Source organism: Agelaius tricolor, unplaced genomic scaffold (genome assembly GCF_023055355.1).
Source record: "Agelaius tricolor isolate 1412-34295 unplaced genomic scaffold, bAgeTri1.0.p SCAF_13, whole genome shotgun sequence".
In the NCBI taxonomy this organism is placed as follows: Eukaryota; Metazoa; Chordata; class Aves; order Passeriformes; family Icteridae; genus Agelaius; species Agelaius tricolor.
In genome coordinates this window covers 12,075,995-12,101,754 of record NW_027269273.1, presented here as the reverse complement: position 1 = coordinate 12,101,754, position 25,760 = coordinate 12,075,995, and positions in this window count along the sequence as shown.

Here is a 25,760-nt window from a genome sequence, read left to right as displayed (position 1 = left end):
AAAAAAAGTCTGTAACATGATTTTTGAGGGAGTGTATGCTCACACTGGACTTCACTGGATTTACTGATCTTGTAGAGAGGTAAATCCCAGTTTGTTAGTGTCACACAATCTCTCCTTGCTGAATAATCAGACAGAGTAACTCAGAACTAAAACTTTGCAGGGCCAAGGCTCATCTTGGCAGAAGCTCCACAAGTGGCTCCCTACTTGTGTAGCTTCTCTTGCTTGAAATCTGTAAGTCGGTAAAATGGCAAAACTTGAGTTTCAAATGATGTAGCAGACACATTTTTCACTGTGTTCTGAATAGCTGGTGTATCAAACTACAAGAGTATGTAATTTTTAGGTGCAATATGTATGTAATTCATAGTGCAAATACAATTGTTTATGATAACTCTCTGTAAAGTTCTTTTGCAGTTAAATTTAAATTTCCCTGTCCTGGTTTGTGCTTAGTTAATAGCAAGTGAATGCTGCTATATCTCTGTTTGATCACACTGGTCTTGAAAACTTAAGGATCATTTCTCCTTTGACTTTAGTTAAGTTTCCAATCAGCATCTCTTACAGTGTTTATACAGCACTGCTAAAGTTTTATATGAAGTTTTATTCAGTGCATCAGCCAATACCTCTGAAACACATGTTTTAATGTTTGTTGCAGCTTTCTTGAGAGATTAGGTGTTTCCTGAAGGACCTGGGCCCAAATACTTGCCTGCTTTTAACTGTACTGATACTTCAACTGTCTGATAATTATGTGACCTATTGTTCAGAGATCCCATGCAATTAATATAGATAATATTATAGATAATAAATAATATAGACAAGGAAACAAATCTCCTGTATGTTTCTGGGCTGCCTGAGAACACTGCAATAATAATAGGTACAGGATTTCCAAAACAAAGTTCTTTGTAAGTCAGTCTAAATTCCTCTGTAGATGAAAAACTCTTGATAAGTGCAGTGTCAGCTCAAAAATGATACCTTTTTTAATTCCTGAAAAATAAATACTGGCAGCTTGTATGCAGTGAATGCAATGGGAAAATACGCTGTTCTAAAGAAAAGTTTTAGAATTGCAACAAATTCTAAAAAATACTTATATCTACCTCTTTTAAATGGGTGTTGAGTGATAATTTGTATTATGATACTGTTGAGCAGGGTTTATAGCCGCCTATTTGATTGTAAATTATATTCTCAAATATTCTTTAAAAATTTTAAATTGTTAGATGATTTACTGTTCTGTGAAGTTTGTTGCAGCAGTTACAATATATTTTTTATCACTCAGGAGACTTCCTTTACAGAGAGGATCGTATTTCTTTGCTTTCCATTGGCACATATAAAAAATACAACAGAAGAAACTGCCTAGTCATAAAACCCCAACTGTTCAAGACTGGCTCAGGGAAGAACCACAATAAATGTTAATTGATAGGGAAAAACCAGAGGAATTAACAATCTGCAGTATTGTCCTGGAATACAGTAAAAACCCAGCCTATATAACTCAAATTTTGAATATCAGATACCTTAATCCATTAGGAAATGATAGACCAGGAATTTATAATCTCTATTATTACAGAAATTGTTCTGCAAATAATATGTATTCTCAGAAAGAGAAAATTCTGAACATATAGGAAGAAATGATTCAAGGGGAGAGTGGAAGTAAGGTGGTCCATTTAGGCAGCCAGCACTTTGATTTGCCTTGAAATCATGTGCTCCCCTTTAGCCTGGTTCTGTGTCTCTTCTAATCCTGGTTTTGTGACTTGCAGTTGGCTCCAAGCAGAGCAACCTGTCCTGCACCTGCGTATGGAAATTCGCACCAACTCTGCCTGAGCTGGCCCTTCTCTTAAGAAGAGAACAAAATGGTGTTAGAAAACGCAAAGTGTGCATGTGTGTAAATATTTAAAAATGAGCAAAAGGATGTGTGTAAATATTTTATACATGGATGAATAGAAAATGCGGAATTTGATTCTGCAATGGGAAAACAAATTTTGGTAATTTAGAGACTAATGAGAATCTTGAAAATGGTTGAGATTAAATTATGATAGAACAACAATCTAATAGTTTTAATTTTGTGCCAGGTGTGAAATTTAATTTTGTGCCAGAAGGAAAACTGTAAGGTATTTTATCTTTTGTGCTTTGGTACTGAAATCAATCACTAACACAAACTGGTATTTCTTAAAGGAGATGGTATGTGTGCTGCCAAGTGCTGCAAGAGGCTGAAGAACTAAATAGCCTTGGTTTTGGCAGCAGGGTAAGGTGCTGTTTATTGGCCCTTCAAGAATGATAAAGATAGGAGGGAGCACTCATGAGACGCAGATTCTGAGTTCTCTCTATCCCTAATGTCTTGTAACACTGGAGGACTGAATTAATTTTTCTGATACACTATGGATTTCCAGTACCATATTCATACTTGTTTTAGTATGTTTAATGTTTTGGATGCATTTCCTCATTGTTTCATTGTTGGGTCACGGTGTTGTTGTTTGTGGAGGTGAGAACTGGTCACAGCAGGAGTGGAGCCTGCTCTATGTTCTTGTGGCTGATGGGGTACCAGGGACAGTATACGGCACTGGCACTAAATGCAAAAGTAGGAATTGAATTCCAAACAATTAGCTGACAACACACAGATAGAATGCACCTGTGAGAATTGGGAAGTTGTGAAAGGAGGGTGGTTTTTTTTCCTCCTTCACCAGGACATGTGTGAAAATGTCATAGGGGATTTTTCCCCAATCAGGAAAACTGCTGCTGACTTTTAAAATGTAGAATGAGCAACACTAACTTCAATTTAGTTATAACTACATTCAAAGGCAATTTATTACAATTTGTAAAACTTTATCATCTTTATGCTCTCAAGGAGCACTTGATTAGATAACTCAAAGCCACTGAATTACTGAATCAATGAATAATATGCTACTCCACTTAAAAGGGAAATGAAACACTAATTCAGTTTGCTATAAGTAAAACAGAAACAGTGCCACAGTAATCTTCATAGCAATAAAGAGCACTTTAGCTGTTAAATTCTGATGGAATAATTATTAGATTTGGATGAATAATGGATTCTTCAGCTTATTGGGTGAATTGGAAAATGAAGAAAAATATTGAGTGAACTTGAATATATATTTTTTTTTTAGTTCAGGTGAGTTTGTAAATGAAGATTATTGTTTCAAATAGAAAAGTCTAAAGGTTTAATTTAAAAGGTATCAAAGTCAAATGTGTCAGTGTTGTACCAAAGAAAGTTTAATCAATCCTGGTTCAGCACTTATATTCAAGTCCATGAAAAATAAGATTCCCCAAATTTTTTTTCATGCAAATTTAGATTTTCTTACAAATTAGACAATTATTTTCTCTTGGTTATTCTTTGACTTTCAACTTCAGTTTTAGCTACAATCACATGACACTGCAGTGCTGCATTGTGTGCACTTAAATTTGGACTCTGTGGGAACTTTAGGCTAATATTTTGCTTCTTTGTTGTTTTATTTTTTTGTCACACATTGCATAAATAATTAAGAATGCAAATAATTTTCTTCGCTTCACATTTTTTCTTTCTTTCTCCACACCCTCTGGAGCCCCAATTCTTGAATACAATTAACAGCTAGCTAATTTTGGCAGATATTTTTCATTTTGAATTGTAAATGATGGAAACCCAGGATTTAGGGAGTTGTTTTGCCTGCAAAAACCCCTTAGCACTATAGAGGATAGTAAAGCAGAAGTTTACTGCTTGTTTTTAAGAATAAGGCCAACTGAATATAAAGTGTGTGGAAAGTAGGACTGCCTGAGAATTTTGAGTGCTAAGGATTTATGAATTTTTAACCAAGAGACCGCATGCAATACAAGATATTCAGCAAATAAAAGGAAAAAATTTGTCCTTTCTCCTGTTCAAAGTTTTCTATTGCAAGAGTACAACACAGTATCCTCTGAGGGCATACTCTGAAGACATAACAAAGCAAGTGTCCCTTTAGGCTTCATTATACTGATACCCTCGTTTTAGCTGGCTTCTCTGTTGTCTCCCAAAGTTCTGGCTGCTTCATGTAACAATTCCACTGCCAGGGACTAGGCAGGACTGAGTGCCCAGTGCAGAAAGCAGAGGGGATTTGACTGTCACCTTGCACCAGCTCCCCTTGTGCTTCAGCTGTGGCACTTTTCTCTCTGTCCTGCTACAGCTGCAGGAGTGCAGAGGCTGCACTGAATGGTCACCAAACTGCCAAGTACTGCTTCTTTTCACAGACTCTGCCACATCCATACAGGGCTCATTCTGTATTCACAGCTCTGTTTTGTCATTTTAATGCTCCATCTTTGTAACTTTTAATGTCTTGTATGTGTTTGGTTTGGTGTTTTCTTCAGACTGAATGAATTTTGGAGGATTTTTCTTCAGTTATGTTCAGACTCGGGTTGAAATTGGCAAGATTACAGAGGAGTCAGAGTTTTAGGGATAGGTACCTACATGGTCTTAATAGTTTTTAATATTCTTTATGAAGTATCACGCTTTAATCAGCATGTGCACCCTTCTTTAGCTTTCTCGGTATTCATTCAAATATAATGTTGGGATATACTTTGGTTACAATATTCTCAAGGTACAACCCCATCAACATCCCCCTCCTTTGACACTATGACTGACAGAATAACCCTTGAGTTCACCAGTGGAGAAAGGATTGCTGATATTCCTTTGCAAGGGGATGGTAAGCTGGGAAAAAACCCTTGAGAGAGGTAGTTGCTGTTTGCCAGGAAACTGAACCAGCGATGTAAATAAGGTGGTAAAATCTGTGTATCATGTCTGCAAAATCTGGTATTATAAGAGCTGCTCATTATGGCAACATGTAATAATATCCTTGTATGCATGGTGATGGTGTAAAACCTTCTCTGCTATTGTTGTGTATTTAGTGTTTCATTACCACAGCAGTGTGGGGAAGGACTATCAAGTGATTGCACAGCAAAGTTAACGCCAGCTTAATCTCTTTCATAAATTACCATGGAGAAGAGACATCTTTTTATGCATAATTCTAGAAAATGTCCCCCTCCTAGTGTGAAATGACATGTTTCAAGTGAAGTATGGCACTCCAAAGTTCTGACATTCAGATGGCATTAAAAAAGCAGGATTTTGTGATTTAAAGGTAATCCTAGCCAATTCCAGTCTGTGAATTCTAACTTGGAAATTATTTGTGTTAGCCATTGTTAGGAACAGTTGTGCATGTCTGGCCTTCGTATTTCTAGATTTGTAATTCTATTTTTGGGTTCAGGTTGCCATAGATTGTGACAGAAAACACAAGCTATTTCACAGCTGGTTAGGAAGAAGTTTAATTGTGTGTAGCATGAGTAAGTGTTTACTTATTTAAACAGACAGTTGTCCAGGAAAAATAGATGCAAAGAACATTTTATTCACTTACTTGAATGAAGTACTACAGAAAGGAAGGAGAAAATTTAATTATCAAAATTGCCAAATCTCAAAGGTTTACTCTCCCTGACTGTTCTGGTGTTCACCTGTGGCTCCTTTTCGTAGGAGACATCTGTGCCGTACTAAAAATATTGTGTCAAAAGTATTACCTACAGGGCACAATTAAGATTATGGACAATGGTATTAGTAAAATGGAAGGGAACAGATCTTGCAGTCACTTCTGGAAAGACAGGCTATCCTTTTCCAATTAAATAATTCCCTTTGCTTTTAGTTTTCATTAGGTATAGATTTTGGAATTGTCATCCAGAATCTTGCTGAAGAACACCACAAGGGAACTTCTATCACTGTTGATGCTCCCTAGCTTTCCATGCCCTGTGCCAAATCAGATCTGTCTGGAAGGTGAAGCCTTGGCAGCAAAGCTGTGGAGCTGGGACATGGTCCATATTTTATACAGAGGGGCTTAGCTGCAGCCCCACTCTGGGGCTTCAGCTGTGGCGTGACCTGATACCCGGCATGGGACAGGGGTGCCTATAGAGGATCTCTTGGGGCTGCTTCTATCAACTGCATGCTTTCCTTTGTTTTTTATTCCTTTTTAGACCTTTTATTCCTTTTTACACCAATCTCCCCTTTTCTAGGACATCACTAAATGTTTCCCTTTCCCTTTTTCTGTAGGTGAGTGGTAGTAGTGGCCAACTCTAGAAATTTCTTGGTGTAGACTTCTGTGGAGCTTTCCTGCTTTCCTCCTTTACCAAAGAAAAGAGAATGTGCTCTGAGAAACTGCATACGCAGGTCTTGTATGTCCCAAAGGTTGTATGCACGTGATGCAGCCATGAAAACAGACAGCAAAGACTGGTGGTGTTGAATACACATGAAAATTGATTCCACCCCAGTTTTCTTGGTAACTTGGGAAACCTCAAGGAAATGATTACAAATAAGGGAATCCAAACTATACAATCTACTAGTAGCTTCTTAATTCAGACTGAACAGGTTTTATGAGTGAAGCATTTGCTTTATTTTACCCTTTTGTTAGTCCTGAACTGTGCTGACCATTGTACTGAGTTTCAATGTGGCTGAGAACTGCTGGGTTTAATGCAATATTGCTGAACAAGTTAGCACAAAGATTCCTTGACATGCTGACATTGTTCTCCAATGGGGTGCTGAACACAGAAAATGAATCTTTATGTAACTATATGTGTACAGCTTGCTGTTGAGCTTCATGCCAATTCTCCAAAAACCCAGCATGCAGACCTAGTAACAATAGAGACCAGGCCTTCTGTGAATGAAATTCTTTTTACCTTTGGGAGATGTTGTAAAATTTAATCATTTGACAATTATGAAGTGCTTTATGTTCTTCAGATGAAATGTGCTATGTAAGTGTGAATTAGTATTATTGATGAGCTTAAGCCACAAGATTGAATGCAAATGAGAACCTCTCAAGATAATAAATACCCATTATTCATCATGAAGGTTGATGAAAAAATTAAATACCTTTCATAGAAGATAGCAAAAGTATGAAGTTTAGCTGTGAGCTGAATCAAAAGCAGTGGTTGACTCAGCCTAAGACTGTTGTTACCATGACATGGATGTGGACCAAAAACCATGGAAAAATCTCCTGCACAATAGGGTAGAGAGCAGCACGGAAAGCAATGTCCAGGAGCATTCATGCCTGTGTTGCATCTTTTTTTACTGGTGGTCTCAAAGTCAAGCAGGTGGGTTGAAGGAGAGATGATAAAGTGGCAGCCTGGAGCAGTGGAACCCAATGCCCTAAGTGAAAGTGGGATTCATCTGATAAATATGAATGTATGTCCCAAGGATGATGTATGCTCATCTAAGAAAGTCACCCCAGGCAGCCCATGTCACCAGTGGTGCAGTTCAGATGATCAGAAGTTAATGTCTGTTTTAAAATGAGTTAGAATTGAACCCTTGATATCTTTTTCTTGTTTAGATCACAATCCATATAAGGGAGCCTGAGTGGACCAGCTTAGATACAGATACCCACACAGCAGGCTCCAAAAGCAAAATCCATGCACGTGATCTGCTAAGAGCCTGTCTTTGGCTGCTCTTTGTGAGATGGTTGGTAGCTGTCCAAGATAACATAACACAAAACAACTATTCCCTTTCTCTACTGTCTCAGCATCTTCTCCTCACCACCAAGATAACTGAATATGCAGCAAATCATGGAGTGCAATTCCAACTTTTTCTGCAGGAGCCTTATGCCTTTGTGCTGTGAAATGCTCTGGGTTCTGGTCTAAGTCAGCGGGGAAATGAAACAAACACACCATTTAAAATGTGCTAGCAGTAAAGCTACAGTCAGTCTAGTGCTGCTAAATTTGTGCAGTGTTACACTAGAGCTCAGCATCTTTCTGAATACAGGGATAGAGGGGCTCCAGGCAGCCACTCTATGCCTGAGCCAAGTGTAGTACAGGTGTAATGAACCACTTGTTCATTGCTCCTAACATAAAAATCTGTTTCTGCCCATTTATCAGAAGCACAAAATCCATATTTAATGGAATAAAACTACTGCTAGAAACATCAATTTTCACAAAGCCTTGACATAGAAAAGTCTGGCAGAATTGTTTCCTCTCATTTATTTAAAAAACAAAAGAGGTCCAATTCAATACTGTACCTAGTTTTTTACTAGAAAATTTCTGTGGTGTGGGTTTGTTGTGTTGTGTAGTTGTAGCATTTACAGGAATTCATCTTCTGGCATGAGGCCTACATTTTGACATCCTCAGGAGTATTACAAGCAAAACTAAAATGAATCAGGGCTCCAAGAGCACCATTTTAAACAGAAAGAAGTCTCTTTAATCTTATAAAATTCTATATAAGTAAGGAACATTTAAAATGGGACTACAATGGTGCTGCTGAGTTGAACTCCATATCGAGGGTTCCAATTAGCAAAAACAGTTTGGTGATATTGCACGTGAAAGAACAGAATCATTCTGAACTGAGAAATTTTCTCCCTCAAAGGAAAAAAACGAGAGCAAATAAAACCCCCCTTATGAATGGAAGCATTATGCAGCTATTCTTTAATAATTGTGTCTGTTTATGCAGAACTGTTTGAAGTGTATGAATCATACTCAAATCAGCTAAGGCATCCAGGCTGCTTTCCTGTATGAACCATCTTCTTGAAAGTGGGTTGTCTTTCAGCATGGAAATATTATCCTTTTTCCAAATACTTCCCCCCTAAACCAGCAGCTGTTCCAAGCAAATGTCTTTCTGAATTCAGATGGGTGTGTGTATGTGAGACCCCAATACACAAGACAGATTGGCTCTCTATGAGAATGCTTCTAATCACCAGATTTGAGTGAATGAGCTAATACTGTGGTTCTCCATTCCCAGGTGTTGAACTTGGGGAAAATTAGCACTTTCCTGAACAACCCTGATTTCTCACACTTGCATTTAACATTTAGTTGATCCTTAACCAAGATGAAAGAAGGAGGACTCACAACATATTCATATATCTCAGTGGGAGGCTGCAGCCAGAAACTTCTCTTCCCAGGAGGGCTCTGTGCATTTAAGGAGTGTTTAAGCTACTTGCATGGTACAAAAGGATTTTACCTTTTGAAAAAAATGGCAATCTGTTCTGCTTCCTACAATATACCAGGATATCTCTTGGCCTTGCTGGAGAAAAACAATCCCTTTTAATGCTTCCAAATCCTAAAGTCTCTACTGAGAGAAAGTAAAAGTTCTATCACTTTGTGTTGAAATTGCTCACTCATGTACACAAATTCAGTTGTGGTGAAAGTGAGGAGGGAGAGAAAACATATATGTTCACACTTAAACCCCTGTAGATTTATATGCTTTTCTGAGGTTATTATACCTTATATTAATGCCCATATAAATCACCTTATGTAAAATCAAAAAGGGCAATCAGAGGCTAAGAAATTAGCATTAAGGAGGTAGCATCTGTGCATGACTGCTTTTATGTTTTGAGCTGATCACATGACAGAATTCATGTGTCATACTCTGCCCTTAGACCAGTAAGAACTTTTCTTGTACATCTGAATGTTTATATTTGCTTCAGAAAACTGAATTTATTTTTTGGGGTATTTTAGGATTATTTTTCATTATTATGGTCTTGTTGATGACATTCATAGGTCTTTATTGCAAAAAGACTGGGATGAAAGAGGTCTACTCATTCTCCTGCTCATATAAGCTTTGTTTTGAGTTTAGAACAGGAAATGGTGTCGTGTGGAAAGAGATATGTAAATTCTTTCTTTTCTGTTATGGAACTAGAGTTAATCTCTCATACTTTCCCCATCTGTTTTATTGTTTCAGGCCACCAAATTTCCAAAACCAGAATTCATCTGGCATAGTGGAGAGGTGTTGATTTTAATCTCTTCTTCTGTTGTTTAAGCAGCAAATTCTCCTCCAGTACATAGATTTTGAGGTCATGTGTATTTCTCTGTTTCAAGATAAGGAATTCTGTTAGTGTCTTACAGCAATGAGCACAAATGAGTTAGTGCTACAACTTTTACATAGATGTACATTATATATTCATTTATGTATGGAATCCCAATAATAGGGATAGTTACATCTGGAATTAATTTTGTGTGTATGCTGCAATGATCTGTTTGCATGTCTGTCTCCCGCATCCCAGATATTTTTTATTTTGTTTCTAACTTCACAGAATGGTGTTCTAATCTAGTTGATAATAATGGGACTCAAACATACTGAAACCTCAGATGAGGGATAAGACATAATCAGTCCCTCACAAAAACAATTTTGCTTCACTGGATTCTGAGCATTTTCCATATGAGGACTCTTAGCTAATGGCATTGCTAAGAATTTTCGTTCCAGGAATTTTCTTTATTTTTCACCAGAAAATGCAGCCATCACTAGGCACACAGGCTCTATTTGCTCCTTTCTTACTCTTACATAGTATCTACTTTTCCCTTAAATAAGTTGGCATTCATTTGAAAAAAAGTAAAGCATGCTGTTCTCCCATACCCACAATCTTCTCTACTCTTTCTCTCACTGCTAAATTCACATTCAAGGTCAATTACCTTTAACTACTGTAGGCTTCTGGCTTTGTCCTTCACTCCTAACTCTGTTTGGTCTCTGCAAATTGCAAATGCTTTCAGATGCATTAGTGTTTAGTTGGGAAGAACAACTCTTTGTCGCTGCTGTTCTGTATTTCCCCTTCGGCCTCCATATTACCTTTCATTTTTCCTCACTGCCATTTTGCAAGCAGCGTCAATGTTAACAGCAGTGTTGGAGGTGACCTGGCTCTGACCCATTTTAAACTAGGGGGAAGCTGTACGTGTGGGAAATGGATGTGAACCAGCTGCTAAACCATAATGGAAGGATGCTGTGAGGGGCTGCTATCAGATAATAAGCAGCCAAGAGCTTAAGGTGCATTGCCAGAGCAGACAGAGTCTCTGTTGCATGAAAGCCACTTTTGAAAGACTGAAGTGTACCTCTAACCTTTGCCCTTTGTCACAAGGCATCCCAATTCTCTCCTAATTATTAAGCAAATGGCTTTATTTGGAAAAGTGTAAAAGATTCATCTTTTTTGATAGACCCTTTGCAGGCTGGAATCACATCCCTGGATGTACTGTATTGAATTATGTCAAAACCTCACTGCATGTCTGTGGTGTGTGACATTCTTGCCTTTTATCTCTCTGCTAATTCTTTTTTCCCCTCCTATTTTCTCAGTCCATTTCACAAATAAAAGATGGAAAAGTTGGTAGAATTTGAGATTTGATGAAAAGCTGTTGGGGCCTGATATGTGGCCAGCAGTTTCATTTGAAGGCCACTCAACTAAAAATTCAGCAGGTATTCACAATTGCAGGACAAGTGCTAATGAACTCATTTGGTATTCATGAGAATGTCAATATCTATCTATTGGTACAAGTTTCATTGAAATTCAGATGCATGCCTAGGAACATTCAAGAATTATATTAAATACTGCAAGCAGCCAACTCTTCATAAGTTAATTAGTAGTATACTTTTTGAAGACAGATTCTCATCTGTTGTAAATCATTAAAAGTCAATAAAGTCATACTGAAGATCTGCCCAATTGCTTGTATTAAGGTCTTGGCACATGTTAGAAAAAAGAGCTTCCATTATATATAGAATTAATTAGTACTTAAAGGGAAAAAGAACATAAGGTGAAAGGGGAGCTGGTGTGGCTTTGGCTTCTGGAGGTTAAAGTTCATTAAGAAGCTGAATCAGAGCTTGAATAACCACTCCATGTCCTTTATTTGTGAGGACAAGTCCATGAAAGTAGCAACGATGAGGAATTTGGTTCTTGGTTTTGCCATTGCAACACATCATTGTGAGTACTCAGGGCACTGAAAACAGTTCAGTACAGGCTGGAGCTCTGCTTCCATACAAAAGACTCAATGAACTTTGTGTGAACTAATAGGAATTTCTTAGAGTTAAAGTTTTTGGACTGCTGCATAACTTATGGAAATTAAATTTACAAAGCAGCTTGGAATATTTTCTCAATTGCTTAAGAAAGTTATTGTTTGTGCTTATTTTCTATTAATAGTACTCTTGCTGTCCACCTTTCAATTTTTTCCTCAGAAATGAGGTATTTGAAGTCGTATGTCCACTCACAGTTGTGCTCTGGCTCTCTCCAGCTGTAGCACAGTTCATGACCATGTGGTGTCATACCTTCTCTCAACTGGTTTTTCAGAATAGTTTTAGCTTAACAGACAGTCCTGATTGTCTTAAACTACCTTTAAAAGCAAGCATAGGCTCTGCTGTAGTTCCTGGTAATAGTTTAATGAAAGATCAAAAAGCTGAAATGTTTACTGGGATGTACTGACCTTGTGGCTGAACCGAGTCCACTGTCAATTAAGGTAAACCAGGCATTTTAATTACTCTTCACTTTCTTATTTACACTGACATGGCAAGAGAAGATGTGCATTCTTTTGCAGTTCTGGGAAGGGAAATTCCTCATAAAATCTTACCTTTTACACACAGATATATGCCAGGGAAAAACTTAATGCATTTTCTAAAATCAGGAGCTTGACAGTGTAGGCAAGTATCTGCATACTTGTCTGTCAGAATAATTCAGATTAAGCAGTGATTGTTAAAATAAAGTTGGTGTAGGTCTCTTGGGTCCTGTAGCTCTGCTCCATGGATTCCTTCCTTTTAACAGTAGCAGGGTGTGGTTTGTTTCAGGAGAAAGATTTACTTTGTGATCCAATGTGGATTTGTAATCTGGTTTGTCACTGGTAACACGGTACTCAGCCTTACTTAAACTATCAGTGTACAAATCTTTCAGCAGATGCATTTAGGAACTGTTTCTAAAAAGGCACAGAATAATTCCAGTTGGAAGGGTCCTCAGAATGAATCTAGTCTAAAATGTCCCTCCAAGAAAGGCCAGCTGTCAGATCAGACCAGATTGCTCTGGTAATTCAGGTTATTCACTCTGGTCTTGAAATACACTAATAAAAATAATTTTAATTTTCTAAAACCTCATATCGCATGTTTTTAGGCCAAGATTTTCAAAACTACAAAAGGAATTTGGATGTCTCAGTGTCCATCTGTGTATTCTCTATTTTTTTTTTAATAGCACAATATCCAATTATTGAGTCCCAAGGTTTCTATAGCAACCAAATTAAAGGTGAATGAATCCCTAACATGAAAATTATTAGAGCATTTTACAAATATCCAGTTTTAAGATAACTTAGTATTACTGACTTAGTAATTTATAAACAGATAATTTGATTTTTTTCTGTTTAAGAATGCAGTCTGGATTAATAAACCAATAGGTATTCTTGAATGACCCCTTCTTGCATCAAAAAATGCTGTATGACATTAAAATAAATTAAAAGTTGTAGCAAAAAAAAAAAAAGGGGGGGGGAATGGAAACTGCAGATGCTGCTCTTTTTTTTAAGTTGTTGAATGTAACATTTCTAGAATTCTGTTTCCTATATCATGTTGAACGCTAATGCATTGTTTAGACCATGAGCTGTTTTTGTGTATGAGCTTAGAGATTTTGTACTCTTGAACCATAATAGGAACATATTCTATCTGTAAATGGCACATGTGGAGCTGTGGACATCTGTACAGTGCTGATGAGGTGATGTCAGTTGGATGAACTCATTCTAAATTCATTTTGTGGTTGGCTTTGCATCTTCACTTTGGTATACATATGTCACATTTCTATGTGAGCTGTAAAAATGAAAGTCACCAGAGTCTTGGATTCAGCTGGTTGTGCTTTCAGCTCCTTGGAATTCCTCAAGCCTGATTTTTCATGTGATCAAAACAGAGGCTTTGAAAGTGAACATAAATTATTGAAGTGCTGTAGATTTCACTGCAAGTCCTGCAAGTATGAACATGTTTTCTTCTGGAGTGATGTTGCATTACTGGGGAATGTTGTTTCCCTTATGATGTGATATTTTTGTAACTGTTCCACTAGAAAAACAGTTCTAAAACAAATAGCTTCAAATAACAAGAGAGATAATTTAAAAGAAAAAAAAGCTTTTCTTAATTTTCTATATTTTCCACTAAACAAGGATAACACTTTAACTCAGCCTTTTGTTAAGAGAATTAGTGAGGAGGAGATGCCATTTGTTTGAAGGACACTTATAGAAGACATTCTTCTAGATTAAATTCTGTCAAAGTTTTGTTTACTTTTGTTTGCACTATCCTAGTTTTTTTTTTTTGTAATACACAATATAATTAATGTTCTCAGAGTTTTCCTATATGGTTGAAATTGCTCTAGTTTAGATCTACAGAACAAGTAGCTTCCTCTTCAGCAAATGCTTCCAGCACACACATTCACTGCATCATCCATTGCAGGGTTCCAAGCTGCTGAAAGGAGAATCTCTGGTGATGTATGGCTGAGTTTAATTTCATTTTCAGCCTTCTACCCTACTGTAGTTTAACAGTTTACAGTAAATGCAAGTTGCTGTGCAATACCTTACCAGCTGTTATTCCATCAAATGCACAGGAACTTTTCAGCTTTTTTATTTCTTTGCATCAGTTCATAGTGTTAACCTGTGTCCATAAACCACTCACCTTTCCTTCCTTTGATTCTTTAATGAGTTGGAAAACCACACTTTGAGGGGGAACAAAAGAAGCATGAAATTTAGCTTTTCTGAACTGACTTGCATAGTACTGATGCAATAAAATAAGCATGTATTTGCCTGGCAATTAATTTTCTGTACGTAGCAAAGAGTGGAGAATTATTCTATTATCTGCTCTGTTTGACTAGGTCTATATACAGAGCTAGTGTATCCATTTATATAGATAAATTTTTAAATTAATTTTTCCAGACAGTACCTCTGAGGTAAAGACAAAATATAACATATATATTTTAGGGATCCGTGGTTTGCTTGAGAAAAAGTTGGTGCCCCATAAAGTTATTTTTAAAAAAAAATTTTCTAATTTCTAAGGCATTTGAGAAATAGGTGGTTTGTGACTTCTTGGAAATGACAATGGAAGAATAGTCACTATGACCTTGGGTACATCACCTTTTGCTGCTTTCTGAGAAGAGGCCATGGCTCGTGTGTATGTTCTGCTAGCAAATGGCATTTTTTGCATGAAAGTTATGATTTTACCAAGAAAGCATTTGTTTAATTTTGAATCTCGCTTCATCTATACTGTCAAGTAAATCATCAGCCTAAAATACAATTCCTAATATTCATCTTTCCTGCAAATAGGTAACATAGGGTTCAGTACTGAAAAATGTGTGTATTCTATTGACTTGGGAAGGAGGGAGACAAAGAGAGTTTGTCACTCACGAGTAGATTTTTATCTCCACAAACCCTTGTCTCTGAACCATGGTTGTGTCTTTATCAGAGAGATGCTCTTCCCATCAGAGCCCAGGCATTTAAAACTTTGGTTTTATGGTGCTAATAGGATAACAGGCTATGCATATGCACACTGTCAGGGCAAGCCTGCAGTGAACCTGAAGGGACACAACTGACTATGTTTAAGATGCAAAGAAGAGTTCTCCACAAAAAAAGTTTGACAGAGATTTTATAATCATTGCCAGGGTCATTTGATTACATCATGTAATGATCAGAATAAATCCTCCCTGGTATTTTTTTTATCAACAAAATGTGACCTGTAATAGATTTGCAATCATTAATTCAAAGGAGGACATGTAACCACCTCAGATTGTGGTGCTTAAGGAAAGTTGTGCAGCCTGACACTTTACTGCCTATAAGGACAGGTAACTTCAACTCTCCTGTTGAATCATTGGGATGTGTCATAAATACACTGGAAATGAAGAAGAATTTTGTTTCAGAGGAGAAAGAATTCTATGTTTCAGCTTCCACGTTTATTATTAGTCTATTAATAATGCTATTGCTATATCATAGTAATGTTTCACAGATCTTACAGTACCCTCACCAGAAACTTCAATGTGTATATTATAAAGGTGATTTAAAATAGGTCTGAAATGTGATCAGTAATTCAAACAGATTAAAACTTCACAATGGCTTCTAACCTTAGAGCATTCATTTTAGTACTGAGGGTATGAAGGTGGAATTAAGTTTAATTTAGAGTGCTATTAAAAAGCTCATGATCCTAAGTCAGAGGTATTTCACAAGGAATGGACCCTGGCCAGTAAGGTAAAATCAGGCAGATCTAAACAACCTGCAGAATATTTTTCTTATATTTTCAGCATTAAATCTGAGATTGGTTCTTGGATTTCATTGTCTGAATAAGAGATTAGATTTCACACATCCATTTGGCATGACAAATTCAAACCAATCCCTTTTATCCTCAATGAAGTGAAGTACCAGTGGACTGCAGAGCCCTTCAGCATATAAAATAAAAAAAACAAAACACTATAGTTAGTGTTTAAATAACTAAAATTCCATAGTTAGAAATTACCAGTGTCTGTTCATTTAAATTCAGGGGGTTTTGACCTTTATGGAGCTTGCTTTTTTTTTTTTTTTTCAGAAATAAAATCTAGAGACATATGTTTAGGAGGGATTAATATTTACCAGAATGTTCAATGGGGGTATTTCACATATATCCAGCTGAAATATTAAAATAATTTATTGCTAATGAGTTGACATCTCTTTGGGGCTTCTGCCTGTAAAACATATACCTAATGACTTAATTGTTAGAAAAATCTGGAAAGCTCATTACATCTTGAAGGAAAATGCCAAATATTTCTGCAAAGAAGTCCTAGATGTAGGAACTTGCCCCAGAAGAAAGTCAAGGCATGCCACATAGCCCCAGAGCTTAATGGGCACAGCCCAAATTACAAATAACAAGTAACTACCATGAATGAGAAATATAATCATGAATAATGCTGCTGAACAGTTTTGATTAATGTATATAAAATAAAAATTGCTCTATTTAAGAATAGATCCTGAACATTAGGGAGGTAAAATTCTGCAATTTGTGATGTACATGGGTGTTAATGATACTATAGAACACTACAATATGCAGCATTAACTAACTTTGTATTCTATTAAAAGAAGTGAAAATCAGCTGAAGAATATTAATTTATGATGCCATGAGGCATCTGAAAAATTTTCATGATTATTCTGACTAGGAATGGCAAACTATTTTTGTTAACTATTTCACTGGCTGTATCTATCTACAATCTCCTTTCCATATCTTTTCATCTCAGTTGCAAGTGTGTGATCTTTCATTGAGGTCCTTGCTAGGGAATGGAGCCGCAATGTGAGTGGGATATGAACCTTAACCAAAGAAAAAACAAACCCAAAAAAACCATCCCCAAAACCCAAAGAAATTATGAGCTAACCTCTGTAGAAATTGTGACCATAATAAGGCCTGGCTGAAAAAAGAGATGGCTAATTCTTAAGATGCTAGCCATGAAAACTTTGCTGTCCAAATTATTTCAGTGAATATAAGCCACTGCTTCTTCTTTGCTCTTGTCAGACCAACTTTTCCCTAAAACCACAAAGCATTTTAATTTATTGCAGTTGCCTTAGATACTGTAACTGCTGGCAGTTCCTATCAGTTCCTACTGTTGTGCTTAAAAACTTGCTGTGTTTTTTTTTCCTTTGAATCCACAGGTTTTTTTATTGTTTGGAAAATTATATACCTATTGTGTTCAAGTGAAACTGTATCTTTAGGAGGCCACACTCGTCTATGACTCCCAGGTTTATCTAAACCAGGGGTCGATGCTGATGCAGTTTGGGGACCTCTGTCTCAAGTCAGGCTCTACCATTGTGCTGCCATGCTGTGTGCTACAGAAAAATAGCAGCAATTCCTTGTGATATGTAATTATCTTGGTTAAATTTTGTAACAGCTGTAAATTAGCTACAGGGAGATATCACTATTTTTATTTTCTGTTTTCCTTGGATTTTTTTTTATTATAACTATTACTCATTTCGTGTTTGGGTTCCTTTTTTGAATTTTTTTTTACAAATTCATATTAATAACAAAATGTAAACCTAATTTTTCTAATAAATTCCTGGCATGTGAAAATAGGGAAGAATATGCTTGTGTAAAATGGCACTTCCTCTGCATTGTGACTGTATGATCAAAAAATATTGCAATTCCACTTTGATTTCAACTAGTATCGTGCAGGCTTGGGATTTTATGTCATAGTTTTCCTTTTTCCGGTAAAAAGATTTATGCCCAAGAGACTTGAACAGAGCAGTTTTACACTGTTAGAGAATATCACAGCAGAGAATTCTCATGGGATATACATCTGGGGCCTTGAAACCTAGTTGTCTTGGGAGAGTGCTTGCACTGAAGCTCAAAATAATTTCAAAGTATCTATGCCACGACAAGCTGCAGAAGATAATTTCTGTGATTCTCTTTTGAGTGTCAGAGTGGTGGCTGGGTGCAGGAACACAGAATCTTTCTGAATTAGAAGAGCTGACAGCCTCTGTGCTTGCCCCCAGACTGATTGCTGTTTCCCTTCTGTGCAGGAGGCTGCACAGAGCAGCCCAGTGCTGAAAGCAGAGCCACGTTGGCTCTCACCACCTTTGCAAAGGAGCAGGGAGAAACTTCTGGAGTGGGGGCTCAGGGCACACATCACACCAGAGTGAATCAGTGTAAATACTGCTCAGTGTGGAAAGCGGATTTCGTGTGGTTTTTTGGTTTTTTGGTTTTTTTTTGATTGGGATGATGCATTTTCCCACTTGATCAGCTAAGAATTCATCACAGAGGTTGCTCTGCACCTAAGTAAACAGTATTGGTAAAATGTCTGTGTTAGGCACTGACAAGCCATTCTCAAAAACATGATTCCTAATTGTCTACTGTGACATAGGGGAAAATAAGTGGGTAGATGCTGCCATGAGAGGATATTAATTGTGTTTATCTTTCAAAAGTGAAAGATTTATTACAATATTATACCTAATGAGATTATATGTCTTTTAAAAAATATTCATTCAAATGTATATATTGAAATCCAAAGTGATAGCTAACATAACTGAAAGCAACACAGTTCAGAAAGAAGTCTGGGTGGCAGTAGGCAAGTTTATTTCTATTCACTGAAAAATCAGGAAAGCAAGCTATGTGCAATGATCTATATGGCTAACATTCTCTGCACTTATTTTTTTGCATTGACTAAAGATCACTGTAATTCTTTTGATATTAAGAATACTCTTATCCATACAAAACCATGCTGGAGGATACAAAACCATGCTGAAAAGATCGAGGGCTTAATTGTTAACTAAGTGGTTTTGCAAGCACCAATGTGTCTACAAGTTTTTTAGACTTTATATACTATGATAGATAAGTTGTGTGTGTATATAATGCGTATTTTGTTTACACATGTATTTATTTCAGATGTCTGTTTTAAAAAGCATTGAAATGAATTGCATTTGTAAAGCACAGCATTCCTTTTCTGAATCTCTTATCTGAGTATCCATCCTGTCTGGCCTTAAGGCAAACCTTATACATATGTTACATTTTTATCAGCTAACTCTTTAAGTGCAGCATTTTATAGGACAGAAATCTCTTTAAAAGTAATTGAGAAGTGATAAGTCTGGGACTTTTGTCTCTATTGAGGAAAAACCTAAGGAGTCTGAATAGGGGTGATAGACCAAAGACTGGATGAAATTCTCAACTCAGAAAGATGACATAAATAAGAAAGGATCTATGTAATGAATATAAGCCTAACAGAATATTCAGTGGAACTAATGTGCATAACTCTCCTCAGTCCTGCTGACTATTCAACATGAAGAATTTAAATTATCATTTAATTCTATTAATTCTTGCTCTGTCATGCCAGCCTGGAATTACAGCCACCTGAACAGAAACAAACGTGATAAGGACTCTAAATTTAAACTAAAAATATTTCCTCTCACTGTTAACAGTTTGTATGGAAACCACCATACATAGTGAAGGAAGAAATTGAAACTGATCTGAGAACATTATCCAGAAGGATCTTTTTGCAAATGCTCAGTCTTAGGGAAGTTGTTTTTAATTCCTACAACTATTTTTCTTCTGTCACCTTCATTCTTCCTTTCTGCCACTTGCAATTTACTTTCCTTCCCTCTGGCTCTTCTTTGCACTACTTTGTCCTTTGGTTTGTATCTCTGCTTTTTTTAATTCTTGCCGGTTTCTTTCTTGAGCCTGCTCTTCAATCTCCTCTTTATTTCTTTCATTTTTGTACAATAACTCTTCTCTAACCATAACTTCTTAGTCTTACTTTGTTCAGAACAACTGTATTCATTCCTAAATATAGGGAAAAAGAGGGAAGTTTCAAAAATAAAAAAATAAATAATAGCATAAATAAAGATGGAAACTAAGCAACTATGGTTTGTAAGGAGAGAAAAGTAACCAGTTTGCTTTTAGTATCTTTACATATTGTTCCTCCAGAGGATTTGGATAGCTGCATATTCATGAGAATTGCAGCTGGCTGGGAAGTAGGTGATCTGTGCAGGACTCCTCGTTCAGAGCTGCACAGCTTTGTGTTGGGAATACACTCAGCCTTGCTTGCTGTTCAGAATTCTGTATTTAGAGAGAGCAGGAAACAGGCACAGCACCACACACGTTGGGCCCTGACACCCAGTGCTGCTTCTGTGAGCTTTCAGATGCTAAAAGAGGGCAGCTGTGACCCAGATAAGTGCAGGCACAGGATGTGGGAGCACTCCGGGACTCTGTCAGGGGGCTCAGGCTGCCTGTGCTGTTGCTGAAGGAAGACCAAATACCCCACAAAGCATCAGAGAGGTGTTGATAACAGAGCTGGGCCTGACTCACCCACTGAGTGTCACAGTAGGCACAAAAATCCCTGCAAGCTCTCAAAAATACTCCCTCTGAAGAACAGAACCTTACAGCAGATGGGCATTTACTATTCTATCTGGTGCAAGGATTCTGCAACTCACTCTTGCTCTATTGTCAAACCATAGCTCAGATAAACCCTGAGCCAATAGAAGCAGTGATGCATCATAAATGAGTCATCAAAGAAATGCTAAAGCTAGAACAGATTATGGGGAAATAAATGATTTCACTGTTTACAGGTTAGTTGTCATAGTTGTCATTCTTCTCCTCCTTTTTTTTACATTCTGCCCACTTTGCTTTTATTCCCCGCAATTTTAAAATTTCATTTGGAAAAACAACAACCAAACAAACATCATGACTACCTCAATCCCAAAAAGACTTTTCTGAAAAAGTAAGTATAGCTAGGTGGGAACTGAAATCATCACTAAATGGCAGCTTCTGTTCCCTGGGGAATCTTTGAGCATTGCTTGTAAGAGAGCAGAATAACTGGGATAATGAGATGAGACTTCTGTCTCTCCAACACTTAGTGTCAAAAAATGCTTCCAGAGCTGATCACCTTCAATGTTTGACAATGCAGAAAAAAATCCAGTTTGTAGGGTCTGCAAGAAATGCATTTGTCCTGTCATTAAGCTGGCACTGAAAAGTCCAGCTAAGACTAAATCTTAATTTATCTATGTCTTCATCTATACAACTATATGGGCAATAACCATCTATGTTTTTCATCCAAGTAAAAATACCTATCCGAACAGAGTCTATTGACACTTCTAGAATCAGTGATGATCCCTAATGAGTGTTGTAGGTTGGTGTTTACAAAGTATTCTCCCATGTGCCTTCACTAGAAGAGACTGAAGGTTTCCAGCCTGTTGCCAACATGGCTTTCCTAGAATATTTTTGGAGATAGTGGAATAGGTTTAATTATTTACAGTCATAAAATCCAAGATTTTAATGCATCTCTTCATACAGAATGTACTATATTTTTGTTAGTCTGGAAATGCTGCACACTTACAATAAGCTTTAATTGAATTTATTTGATCTCTTTTGTTGCAAAGAGAAAGAAAAGGAAAAATGTTCCTTGAAAATCCTGCTGCTTCTGGGCTTGAAGAGATATTCTGAAATGTTTGGGTAATTAGTAAGCCTGAAGCAATTGGCTGGGAATTAGTGAATTTTTAAATTAGGGAAATAGTTCAGACTTTGCCGGCAACCATGATCGAGGGTCTCAGGAAAGTCTTGTGTCAGCCCTGGATCAATCCCATGAATGTCTTCTGCACAGGTGCTTCACTCCTGCTTTGAGCATCTCAGTGCAATGGCATGATCTGTGTTTGCCTAAAAGCATCAGCATGATTCCTTAGAAGTGAGATCCTTTCTCGATATTCAAACCACACAAAATGAGACTGAATATGTAGAAAAAGGTATTTACATGCCCTTTAATCTTGTAAAAGAACAGTAAAAAGCACTTAATTGTACTGAAAATCAGATTCTGCTGTCAGTCATATAGCCAGTGGATCATGGAACTTTCAACCTGTTCTTAACATTGTCTTCTAAATGCTACTAAATTCTTTATTGAATTACTTATTTTTAGTGACTGTGTGTCTAAAATGTCATTAAAATGAGAATTATATTTTTAGTTCAGATCAGTAAAGAACAGTTGTCTTTTTACAGCAAAACAATTGTAAGCATAATTCACATATTTTCACATCTCCCACTCAAGACAGTGGAGAAATCTAACACTAAAGAAATTATTAATGGAATACAATGTAAATTAAGATCATGTCTAGAACAAAATGTGCTTCATATGCTAACTCCAAATTCCTTTTCATCCCTTTGGATTTAACAACCAGTTTCAAGTGCTGTAACTCAGAATATGCAATTTAGTAGTTCTTGACCAAGAAAGAAATAGAAGAAGAAATTACTTCAGCAATGCAGCCTTCAATTAATGTTCAAGTCCATTGAGACCCATCATGAAAATTCTAGGTATGTGCATATTGCATTAACCAACCCCCTTGTTGTTATTGGGGCTCTTGTATACAACAGCAAAGCTCTCCAGTTACAAAAATATTTTCAGCTAAAACACAGCAGACATATTAATGATGAGAAGGGCATGTATTAAAAAATCTTATAGATATCTGAAGTGTTTTGTCACTATTCAGCACTTGAAAAAGAGCAAGAGACCCATACTGATCCTTCAAATAGGATCAGTGCAGGAAAAAGTAGGATAAGTCAGTAAAATGCCATGTAGAAATTAGGTATTTCTAGAAATTGCTCCCAACATTTCAGAAAAATGCTGGTGAAACTTGGCAAATTACAGGTTTCTCTGAACAATAAATATGGCTTTTTTAAACACTTCTTAGAAAGTCTAATTGAGGGATTAAAAAAATAATTTTGGCAATAAGCCTGCATGCATTTCAGACCCAAATTGACTTGAGAAGTACTGTCTATTAAAGTTTTCTTCAACTAAGCAAGAATAGAAATTGCTGTTATGAAGCACCTGGTTGTATGGAAGGAAACACATGAAGGAAACACTGCCACAGTAGAGCAGTTGTGAGTTATTCTCTGTAAGAGAATAATAGCCCTCATTTCTTGTCATTTGTTTCCTTGGTTGAGATCCACAGAAAATATCCATTAGAAGAGCTGTAGTGTGCTTGTGTTAGTTTTTTAATGCCCTCTGTTCCAGTTATTTACCTTACTAGATGGAAAATTCAAGAGCCATTATGAGATTTACAAAATGCAGCATTTCCCCATGCATTTCTGTCCCTTCAAACAGAGCCCTGTATCTCAGATTAATGACATTCCTTGAAGGATGCTGAAAACAGATTTCTCATTAACAAACTGGCTTAAGAGGAAAATATCCCACTGAACCCTGAAGACTTGAAACTACTTTATTCTCAAACAGTAAAGATTTACTCTGATTTTAAACCTTAAGGTAGATTTGCCTTTGTGTGCTCTGGTCTCTTGTCAGTAAAAGTCAGTGGACAAAAGGCCTTGATTTCTTTCCTCTTTTACAGAAGCATGTTTTTAACAGTGAGCAGCTGTTCATTACTTCTGGAAGTCTTACTTTTGTCACATCTTGAGACCATCATAGTTTTCAGTAGATTATATCTTCCTCTTGATTTTTTTTTTCTGTCAATGAAAATCAAAATCAAACCATCTGTGATTTTTAAAGAAATTTGACAGAATCCATTTGAAAAGCACTTAAAGGTGTTTTCCATCAATAAAACAGCACAGTTTTTTTAAAATTTGCATCAATATATATGAATCCTTCTGACATTTATTTAGGCAATCTATGATCATGACACAGAGGCCTAAAGTTTTCAGGTTATAAATGACAGCAGAGGATCAGTTAGTTTGGAAAGCAACCTTTCACCTGAGCCCCAAATACAAAATAGGAGCATTGATGTATAATAAAACAATACTGACAATTAAGTGAATTTCTATTATACTAATGTAATGGTTTATAATTTTGCCAATTTTCTAAAATTGCAGCAATGACTTGCCCAAAATCATGTATCAGGTGATATTTGAAATTAAGCAGCTACTTCCTTCCCAACTGTAGTCTGTGAATGTCAGACTCAAGTTAGTGATGTACAGTCCAAAACTAAATAATCATCTCTGCCCCAGGGTGTAAAAAAGGAAAAAATAAAAGAAAAAAGGAGGTCAGAGGGACATATGCCTGTTCAGGAAACACAGAAAAGCACATGGAGGGATGTTGTTATGAAGGTCTGTGGTCTTATTGTCTCAAACAGCTCATTTGTTGACAATACTTGTCCAAGTATTGTAGAAAGAGAATTCTAAAGTGTTTGAGTGAAAGCCATGAGCTCTGTGATTGGTTATAAAGAGCTTTTTCCTAGCCAGAGGTGCAGCCTGGCAGAAACAGCAATACATTTATTTGGAAATTGAATGAGCAGGTGGTGGGTACTGCCCTTACCAGTTTGCTGTGATAAGAGCTGAATCTCCTGACTTGGAACTAAAATAGGATGGGATTGAAGTTCTGGCCACAAAGACATGTAACTAATGGCTCTGTATGATGGAAAAAGCAACCTGGTAGAGGCCTGCTACCTGCTGTAATTAATTTACTAAGAAAAGGATATTTGCAGCAAGATTCAGAATGTCAGCTGATGAAATGACATTGACTGAGATGAAACCTTGTGGTTGTTGGGGTCCTGGCTAGTGAAAGAGTGGGGGAGCTCTAACTCTGTGGCTCACTATCATTGTGTCAGTGCACCCCCAAGTAACAGAGTGTGGCTCTAAAGGATTCACAGAAAATCAACCTGACCTGCCACCTGCATGAGCAGTGAAATGATTTGGCAATATTTCTAGCCTAGGGATATTTTCTCTTCTTTTTGTCAGAATGTGAGTATCAATTATCCCTATTTATGTGTCTGTTTATGTAGTAGAAAGAAAACTTAGAACAGCATTAGCAGGATCCCTAAGAAGTCATGGGGAATTTCCTCAAAAACATCTGGAGCATTCTTTAAAGTCATTTATGAGTGCCAGGGTGGTATTCCTTGGATCTATTAGAGGTATCCTAGAAAGTAGTGAAAAAGGTCTGTAAGTAGAAGAGAAATTCCTGGGAAGCAGCATTAATAAATTCCTAGAAGGAATCAGTAATATTTTCAGAAAATCCTAGAGGAAATGCCATGGGAATAACAGAAGTATTAGTGAAAACAACAGGAAGTATCTGTAAAGAATCTTAGGAAGCAGTTGGGAATTTCCTAGGAAGCCTGCAAAATCTTAGTTACCATTTAGACAAAATTCCCAGAAATCAATAGGGAGGATTCAAGAAAGCACATAGAAAATTCTTAGAGAGCAGTAGGAAAAGACCTGGAAAGCTCTGGGGAGATTCCTGGATGAAAGTACTGAGGAAATAATTTTAGAAAGTAGTGAGCCTAAGAGAGCAATTGAAAAGTTCCTGGAAGGTACAGGAGATATTTCTGAAAGCCTTTAGAAAAAAATTCCCAGAAAGCAGCAGGAGCACTGCTAGAAATCATTTGAAAATTTCCTAGGAAGGAACAAGAAAATTTCCTGGAAAGCAGAGAGGGAACTGTTAGAAAGCATAAGCATAAATGAAATTCCTTGAAATATGTTACAGAATGCTTTTATTCAATCTTTAAGGATAAAACCAGTCTTTGGGAATGCCAGCTAAGGAAACAGGTACTGGCACTGTGTTTGGTGCTGCTGTGGTTTCTACCATGACTTGAATGTGCAAATTCCTGCATAGAAGGTTTTAAAAGAGGTGGTCAGTGTTCTTGATGTCTGAGTAATTACTGTT